The following is a 9,952-nucleotide window of genomic DNA, read 5'->3' on the forward strand; positions in this document are numbered from 1 at the left end:
GAAGACTGTTCCAGGTGTTGGAACAGCATTTGCAGAAGTGCTGAGATTTAGGAGTCATGACCAGCCTCCCTGGCATGAGGGGAATGAGAGGGGAAACAGAATGAGATCAAGTTGGAAAGCTAGGCAGAAGTGGTATGCCATTCAGAGGCTGTAGGCCACACTTTCAGACTTAGTCACATGGGCAGGAGGGAGCAGTGGAGAGCTCTAAGTAGGGAAAGCACATGATCAGATTTAGTGATTTACTAAGATCACAATGACCATTGTGAGGGCAGTATACTGAAGAGACAATTAGAATGCCACTGGGATTGTCCAGCTGAGATCATGCTTTGGCCTAGAAAGATGGGTGGAATTGATTGCTGATGAGTGGTTTCTCAGATATTTAGCTAATTAGAAAATGGAGTATAAAGTCCTGAGGACTGACTGGATGGGGAGAGGCAAGGGAGGTGTGGGGAGAGGTGGCACTAACGGTACTAGATTGTTTTTATGCAGCAATTACATCCCAGTTCAAACTAGCTTAAGCCTGAAAGGAAATGGATTGACTCAGTATGGGTAAAGTCCTAGAAGTAGATCAGATGCTTTAGACATGGCTGGATCCAGGAGTTCAGATGATGTCTTTAGGAGCAGGTCCCTTTCTGACTGCATCTGCTGCTTTGGCTTCACTCTTTTCCTCATGGTGGCAAGACAGCACCTGGCACATCCTCATAAGGTAGTAACTCTAGCAGAAGAGAACTTCTCAATATTTTCAGGAAATATCCTAGAACTGAGCCTAACTGGCTAGACTCTGGTAACATAAACACTCTTGGAGCAAAAAAAAAAAAAAAAAAAAAAAAAAAGAAGCAGAAGCTATTCCATCTGGAGCAAATAGACCCAAGATGGTGGAGGACATCTGAGGAGCTATCACCAGCACAGTAGGGAACGGATGCGAGGCAGACAAGAATGAGAGCGCTCATGACAGGTAACAACTGGGACTTTCACAGGCACAACTGAGTGGATGGTGGGGTCATGTACTACAGGAAGAGTAAAGTGCTGAGAGGAAAGGTCACAAGTTCAAGTTGGCACATGTTCCTTCTGAGGCCTATTAAACTCATACATGCAGATGTCAAGTAGGCAGATAGGTACATCGGCCTGAAGCTCAGTAGAAAGTTCTTGGCAACAGTTAGTTCAGTTTGGGGAGTCATCAGTGCACAGGAAATGGATATGATCGTCTGAGAAGTGTGTCAAATAAGAAAAAATTTAACAGATGAGTAGAAGAAGAGGGAGAATCTTCAGAACAGAACACAAGATGTCTGGTCAGCCAGTTAAAAGGGAACGATGTTGTAAAAGTCTAGAATGTTTCCTGAAGGTAAGTATAGAATGTCTAACTCTGTGGTATACCTTTGAGACATAAGACAAAATGACATAGTGTCCATTGAACCTAAGAACCTGGAGATCATTGGTGAGCTTAGTCAGTGGAACAGGTTTGGATAGAGGGATGGGGAAGGAAATTGGATTTGATAAAAAGTTGAATAGTGAAAAGGAATTTAAAAATATGGCAAAGAGGACAAGTTTACTACTATGAATAGGTGGAGAATGACAAAATAATGGCTAGAGTATGAGATGGGGGCAGGATCTAAGGAAGGTTCCCTGTTTTGTCATTTTTTTTGACAGAATCAACTTAAAAAATTTTTTAATGTTTATTTTTGAGAGAGACAGAGAGAGATGGAGAGAGAGACAGAGAGACAGAGCATGAGCAGGGGAGGAATATAGAGAGAGTGAGACACAGAATCTGAAGCAGGCTCCAGGCTCTGAGCTGTGAGCACAGAGCCTGATGTGGAGCTTGAACCCACGAACTGTGAGATCATGACCTGGGCCAAAGTCAGATGCTTAACCAACTGAGCCACCGAGGCACCCCCAGAATCAACTTTTTGAGGAGTAATGTTGAAAATAAACATGCTAAAAGACAAGAAAATGGGATCCAGAGCACAGCACAAGGTAAGACCTTACAATAGAGAAGGAGCACATAATTCAGGAACACATGTAGATCTCATGGCCAGAAGATAAAGTTGTCGCCATCTGATGGCTTCTGCTGGCTCTATGAAGTAAGAAGTCACCTCATTCTAGTGAGTAAGGGATCTGAGGTTTGATGGGAGTAAACTTGAAACAGTGTACAGAAAACCAAACTGGAAATCACACAAGATCTCAGAGTAGTGGCTGTGGCCCAGCAAAAGCTGACTTTTGCATTAATCTGACCAACTGGTGATTTCCTACAGCCACTCCCCATAGCCTGAGTGCTGAACCTGAGGAGATGGACAGCTGGTCAGCCAATGCGATGGAAGAGCACAGTAAAAATAAATTGATGGTACAGCAAAACCCTATCATAACATTACAGGGTCCAAAAATTCAGTTGTACACAATGGAGAATGCTGCTATCCCAGGTTAGGGAAAGGGCTGGGGGGCGGGGGAATGGCTGCATGGAGGATGATATCTACGGAACTCACATTACTATAGGATGTGTTCTCATAGGCTTTTATTGAGTGTACAAGAGAATGACTGAAAGAATGACCATACTATGGAATCCATGTTGGGTAGGGAGGCAGGGGAGGAGAACAGAGCACCAAAAACAGGAGGTTGACAATAGAAGGATGCAAAAGTGGAAAAACAACTTTGGAAAACAGAGAGAGCCAGCCATCAGCAATATCCAGTCAGCCCTGGGTAACAGAGAAAGTCATGAAAGTTGAAGCACACTGACCTAGGCGTTGGAAGGTTATTAACCACGTGACTTTGCCTCTGCTTCAGATTCCTGATTTAAAAATTGGGCATAATGATATCTTTTTCTGCTCACCTCACTGAGCTGTTGTCAACAGTGGTATGGAGTGCTATACCAGTGTGAGATATATTAGAAAACAAACTCAAATGTCTTTTTTTTTTCCATTGTGGCAGAGAGAGGCTATGTGGAAAAAGGTACTCACCACTGAAGAGTATTGGGCTCACAAGTGCACTGCGCTCAGGCTTGGGGAGGAAAAACAAACTTCGCAGACTCTGCCCACAGCTGTTGCTATTTACTAACAAGCTGTTGTTCTTCAGCAATGCTGTGGTTCTATTTTAATTTTTCAGTTGTTTGTTTTTATACCATAACAATCTAACCTTCCTGGATCATTCAGACAGACTAAAACATTAGATCAGGGCACGCAGCCGGAGTCCTGATGCATCAGAGTGATACTGTTGAGGTTACTCAGTCTCTTCCTGATGCAGCCACTGTATTTTTAACCCTTTATCCCTCTCCTCTCTTCTCTTTTTCCTATGAATCTCCTACTCTGGAAAAAAACAAAACCAAACCTTTTGTTCCCTATGATTGTCTCTATTTCAGTAAATGGCACCACAACTCACCCAGGTGTTCAAGCCAAAAACTTGAGATTCATTCTTGCTTCCTCACTCTCCCCGATATCCCTTCCACTGGCAAGTCTGGATGACACTGCTGCCAGGACAAATCCACCCTCAGTGGTCCTTACCGTCAGAGCCGAAGTCTAGTGACCTTCATCTCGCACAGGGACAATTACAGTAATGCTTCCTTGTCTCCCTCCTTGCATGTTTGCCTGCCTATTATCAATTCTCCCACAATCTATTCTCTAGAGCCTTCTTTTTCAAAGCATATGTCATATATCACCTTGAATAAGATCTGCCCCACCCCCACTGGCACTTCACTCAAGCTCCCCTAGCCTTCCTTTGAGTCCTTGAACTTGCCAAGCTTGTTTTAGCCTTAGGTCCTTTGCCACAGCTGTTCTTTTGCCTTGGAATGTTGTTCTTCCTGATTGTCAGGTCCCTGGTCTTTCTTGTTATTCAGATCACAGATTGCCACCTCCAGACTCCTTCCCTGAATATTGAGCCAAAAGCAGAATGAATGATTTTCTCTGTCCCACAGAAACACATACTTCCTTTTCCCTATCCTTTCTTGGCTACCCTTCTTTTCCTCTTCACCCTTAAAAAGTTCTCTTCAACCCATTTTTTTAAAGTTGACTGTGGTTTATATTAAACACCACTCAGAATTCCCCAAGCAACACTTGTATGGCTAAATTACTGGTGCAAACATTGCCTTTGGGGTCAAACTTATTCCTCCCTTCCTCCTACTTTCTTTCTCTCCGTTCCTCCTCCCATCTTTCCCTCCCTTTCTCCTTCTCTCTTTTCCTCCTTTCCATTACAAAATTACCCATTAGGCTGCCATGATGCGTCAGAGACATATTGCTATACATAAAGGCAGCTATGGCATAAAGAAAAGAGTACTTGATCTGAAGTCCAGAGACTCATGAGAAATTCTATGTTCCTCCTATTTATTTAATTCTCAGCCTCAGTTTTCTTATATTTGAAGTGGCAATAAAAATTACTATTTCACAGATTTTTGTTGAGTGAGATACTAAGTGTATCAGTTATCTACTGACAATATAATGCTATGTAACAAACCACCTCAAGGCCCACTGGCTTAAAAAAGCCATTGGTTATTTCTCATACTTCTTTCGGTCAGCTGGCCAGCTGCATATATTTGCAATCAGCTGTCCATTCAGCTGGGCCTAGCTGGCCTAGGATGGCCTTCAGCTGAGGAAACTCATCTCTGTTTCCTATGATATCTTATCTCCTAGGCTAGTTTAGGCTTGTTGGTGGTGGCAGGGCTCCAAGAAAAGAATCAGAAATCATATTTCAAGTTTCAGCTTGCATGACGTTTGCTGGTGTCCCATTGACCAAACAAGTCACATGTCCAAGACCACTGCCAAAGAGCATGAATATAGAGAACTGTGAAAAACCCATTATTAATAATGCAATCAATTCACCACAATGGGAATGAGTCATGATGACATGTAGCATCCTCCTCTGGGAAGCCTCTCTTGATTCCCCTCAGCATTCTTTAATATGCTCCCATCATAAATGATGAATTCCTAACATCCTCTAGACTCCTACGTGCTGGGGTGCTACATACACAGCAGGAAAGGTGACAAAGTCCACTACACAGCAGTGGTAGAGGGCAGAGTGAATATGTAAATGCATGAAAATATACATAACTCCACATATTGATATGTGCTTTAAAAATATTGCTTTGTATCTATTTAAAGCAGGTCAGTCTCGCCCTCCATGCTGGGATCCCTCTATAACGGGGACCTAGTATTTTCATTGTATCTCCAGTCCTTAGCACAGTGTCTGGCCCATAGGTGCTGAATAAACAAGAAAGTACAAATGGATATGAAAGCCCTACAGAAGGCACAGTAATGAGAGATGTGAAGGCAAGAACTTGGCCATGGCCACTGGCCATTCACTCTTAGGCTCTCATTCTTTTCAATGCTTCTATACTCCTATGGAAAGACACAGGGATTGCCCTGATGGTCCTGACATGGCTGTCCATCACCCAGCAATGACTCTGACAAACGGTTCTGGCAGCATTTGTCCAGTTTGCTTCTCTCCTAATCCAAAGAAATGTTTGCACTCCACGTCTCAGCACTTGCATATCTCAACACAGACCATGGTGGTGGTGAAGTCAGAGAGGACAGGGGATATGTGGACCTGGGTGCTTGCCTCTTACATTGGAAATTGTGAAATGGAAATTAATCGTTTTGAACAGAAGCTTCCATATGACCTTGCCTCGCTCAGTGTGAATGAGAAATAGACTTGGACTCTAATTTACATTTTTTCCCATTAGTCATTAGAGTTCTTTCTTCACCTGGCTTGGTTCTAGACCCTCTATTTAAATGTTACTCAGAGCCTCTTTCCTAAGACTAATATGCCTACTTGAAGACACTAGTTGGTTTAAAAAGCACTGATGTGGCTACTTGTCAGGTTTTTTAAGAACTCAGCCACTGAAACCCCCTCTTCCATTTGAGACGTCTTCACGGCATAAGTCTTGGTAGAAGGCATCCCATCTAGAAAGTGAAAAGGCCATATTCTAGCTTTCTTTCTGCTCACTGGCAGGGGTGGTATGTGCATGTGACCAAGCCCAGCCAATCAGAGGTGCCTGCTTGGGGCAGTGGCCCATTCTTCCCTCATTTACCAAAAGGTAAGTAATAGCACCACTAGGAAACAGTATCCTATAACTTGTATCCAGTAGAACTCTCTGTTACAAGTTGAATTGTGTTCCTACAAATGCTTATGTTGAATACTTAACCCCAAGTATGTCAGAATGTGACCTTGTTTGGAGATAGGATCTTTACAGAGGTAATCAAGTTACAGTGAAGTCATTAGGGTGGGCACTAATCCAACATGACTGGTGTCCTTATAAAAAGGGGACATTTAGACAGAGAGACATGCATAGAAGGTAAGACAATACAAAGAGACATAGAGAGCAATTGCCATGTGACTATGAAGATGGCCATCTATAATCCACAGAAGAGGCCTAGAACACACCCTTCCCTCACAGCCCCTGGAAGGATCCAACACTGTGAGGGCCTTCTAGTCTCCAGAAGTGTGAAACAGTAAAATTCTGTTGTTTTAGCCACCCAGTCTATGGTACTTGGTTATGCCAGCCTTAGCAAATGAATATACCATTCTCCCAGAAAATTCCTACAGCATGGTTTTGGCTGTAGCTCTACTCTCCTTAGATTTCTGGTTCTCCATTTTAAAGGCTTTTCTGAAGCAATTAAATATCCTTCAAGAATTTTTTTAAATGTTTATTATATATTTTTGAGAGAGAGAAAGAGGGAGTGGGGGAGAGAGATGGGGACAAAGGAACTGAAGTGGGCTCTGCACTGACAGCTCAGAGCCCAATGCAGGGCTTAAATTCATGAACCTTAAGATCATGACCTGAGCTGAAGTCAGTAGCTCAACTAATTGAGCCACCCAGGTGCCCCAAGAAATGTTTTTAAAATTAACCAAAGCTTATTGTTTCCAACTAAGAAACCCAACTAATACAAATAACATGTTCTAAAAAGTTTTCCCTTGGGGCGCCTGGGTAGTTCAGTCAGTTGAGTGCTGACTTCGGCTCAGGTCATGATCTCACAGTTCGTGGGTTTGAGCCCTGTGTCGGGCTCTGTGCTGGCAGCTCAGAACCTGCTGGAACCTGCTTCCAATTCTGTGTGTCCCTCTCTCTCTGCCCCTCCCCTGTTCATGATCTTTCTCTCTCTGTCTCTTAAAAATAAATAAATGTTAAAAAATAAATTTAAAAAAATAAAGAGTTTTTCCCTCTATAGATAACTCTGGGTTCTTTTTTCCTCCTCTGACACGGAAACAGCTCCTATTTCTGAGCTCTGTGCTCTGACCAAAGTTTTATAGGATTGGCTTATCTGCCCTTCCTCTGTGGCTGGTGGGTTTCTAACTAACCTAGTCCCACTCCTCCCTTCCTTCAGATACAAATGCAGTTTTCTTATATGTTTCCCCTCAAAGTTGGCTCATCTGTTGACCTTCTTCATTTAAAATAACCAGGATCAGATGGTTGAGGGAGATGTGCTCCTGACATTCGGTGTACTGTGTAAATATCAAGAGGCCACTCCCCGGCCCTAGCACCTCAGAGGTGTTGACATTAAATGGGACATTCCAATTTTATTCCTGCGCTAGAATGTGTTATAAGAGAGCTACTCTGTTGCCTGTACTTGGGGGCTTAGTCACATTAAAACCGGAACTTGAACTCTTGGCTTGCTAATACAGTTTGATACAATATCCTGATTAAATCTACAGCAGTTGTGTTCCATTACTTATAAATATATGACACTCAGGGTATGTAACCAGTGGTTGGGTGAAACCATCCTATCTGAACATAGGTTTGCACAGGCTCAAAAGGCTGGTGGATTAAAAATTTATTTTGTTGGTTGCTCTGATATTTCACATTTCAGGAGATAAAGGGGGAAAAAATACAAGAGGAGTGGAAAATACTAAACCCAAGCCCTCTATTTCAAGTTCAAGGCAGAGAAGACAAAAAGAGAAAAAGTTTGACAGAATAAGGTGCCAGGTAGTTTCCCCCCCCCCATTTCTACTTCCCACAAAAGAATAGGGAATTCACTTTTGTTGGAGAAGAAACATGTGCTAGAAGCAATGCCGACTATCTTACAAATGATCCCATTTAGTTCTTGCGACAGCCCTCCCAAATCACTCTTATCATTGTCATTCCCATTTTATAGATGAACAAATATGTTTTCACAGTTAGTTGGCCAAGTCAGGATCATACATTACTCCAGAGGATGTTCTTCCCACAACACAGGGAAAAGAAAAACAGATTTTCAGCACCCTCCAAGAAACCCAGAAAGTAACAGAGTTCGGTTTGCTCAGAATAACTATAATTAAATAGGACAGGAAAGTCAAGTTGCTCCTCAACAAAGCTGGAATGCATTATCACCTCTCATTGCTCTCTTCTTTCAACTCATCTCTGACAACGTGGGTAGGATAGCCATCTTCTGGGGACCATGCCTGTTCAACATCCAGGATTTGATTGTCTTATCCATTTTGAGTATTCAGGAATTTTGTTTCTTTTCTACTCTTCTTTTCTCTGGCTGCATCTTTTATAATTTATAGTTGGGAGTATTTGGTGTATATTCTATAACCAATGATGGCTATGGCCCCTGTTCTCTCTGGAGAAAAAGAGAGCATGGATGGCATATAAGGCCAATAGCTGTTTTCCTCCTTTCTCCTTTGTTCCCTCCCATTAATAATGATCTGGGTGAGTGATCTCCAGCAAACCACTTAACCTCTTGAAACCTGATCATTTTATTTATAGAGACAATGTACCTTATGTATCTGATGGCAAAGGCATGACCCAAAGCATGTTTTGAATCTCTATTCTTTTCACAAGAACTATTAGTCAAAACAAATATACTCTTGTTCTTATGATATGAATAATTAATTATCATTCCAATTACATGCCATGAAGAGAGACATATCCTAGTGAGTGTTCTTCTGGATGGCAATTATGACTGGTAAATGGCACCAGTCTTGGGGCAGTGGGGATCAAATATCCCTACGGCAGTCCTCCAAATGCTGTATTTAAAAATTAGTTTCTCAAATCTTTTTATTTTCCAAATTATATAGGGAAGACGTTTTGCTTACAGCACCACTAACCCAGGTGCACAAAGCACACTTTGACCCAGAAGGGTAGGGGAGAGTAACTTGGGAGTGGAGTCTGACCTGCTCTCATTCAGTTTTTATTCAAACACCTCCTCATTGGAAATTCCAATAATATCATGGGAAACTACGAAATTTTCATGGTTGAGATATTTGAACTTAGTGGTTATACTTGGCCTCACTCTTGCCAGAGCACAGTAATGGCCTTTCCACTGGGGGAACTTACTTGGAGTATAAATTTGAGGGTGTGAATGCGGGAGGGTCTCTGATGCAGGAGAGAAGGAACCCCATCTTCACGAATGTGGTGTTACCCTAGTGTGTACTTCCTTTCTTTGCAGACTCAAATGATAAATAAGACTTTCTTATGTAGCAAGAGGAAAAACCTACTGTTGTGATTGGAGCTCTTCATTAGACTTTTAAGCTTTGAAAATTAGAGGAGCTCTAGGGCTTACATGGAGATGCTAACTAGAATTTTTAAGCTCCCCATAATATTGGGTTTCCTAGCGAGAATGTGTTACTCTTTTTTTTTGCAAGCAATATTTATTTTTTTTTAAATAATAGTTTATTGTCAAATTGGTTTCCATATAACACCCAGTGCTTCTCCCCACAAGTGCCCTTCTCCATGACTGCCAACCCCTTCCCCCCCTCCCCCTTCAGCCCTTGGTTCGTTTTCAGTATTCAGTAGTCTCTCATGATTTGTGTCCCTCTCTCTCCCCAACTCTCTTTCCCCCTTCCTCTCCTTATGATTCTCTGTTAGGTTTCTCCTGTTAGACCTATGAGTGCAAACATATGGTATCTGCCCTTCTCTGCTTGACTTATTTTGCTTAGCATGACACTCTCGAGGTCCATCCACTTTGCTACAAATGGCCAGATTTCATTCCTTTTCATCACCATGTAGTACTCCATTGTGTATATATACCACATCTTCTTGGTCCATTCATCAGGTGAT

At 42.2% G+C, this 9,952-nt stretch overlaps 1 long non-coding RNA gene across 2 annotated transcripts in view; it reads left to right on the plus strand.

Moving 5' to 3' along the window:
* Positions 1-331: 331 nt before the first annotated feature.
* Positions 332-9,952, plus strand: part of LOC115293774 — a 29,623-nt gene continuing 20,002 nt past the window's right edge. Inside the window, exons 1-2 of one of the 2 annotated variants that reach the window (XR_003909587.1) lie at positions 332-955; positions 1,241-1,342. This is a non-coding gene — a long non-coding RNA (uncharacterized LOC115293774). The remainder of the gene's footprint in view (positions 956-1,240; positions 1,343-9,952) is intronic. The other variant, XR_003909586.1, reaches the window with a different exon arrangement.

The sequence above is a fragment of the Suricata suricatta genome, chromosome 6 (genome assembly GCF_006229205.1).
Source record: "Suricata suricatta isolate VVHF042 chromosome 6, meerkat_22Aug2017_6uvM2_HiC, whole genome shotgun sequence".
Taxonomy (NCBI): domain Eukaryota; kingdom Metazoa; phylum Chordata; class Mammalia; order Carnivora; family Herpestidae; genus Suricata; species Suricata suricatta.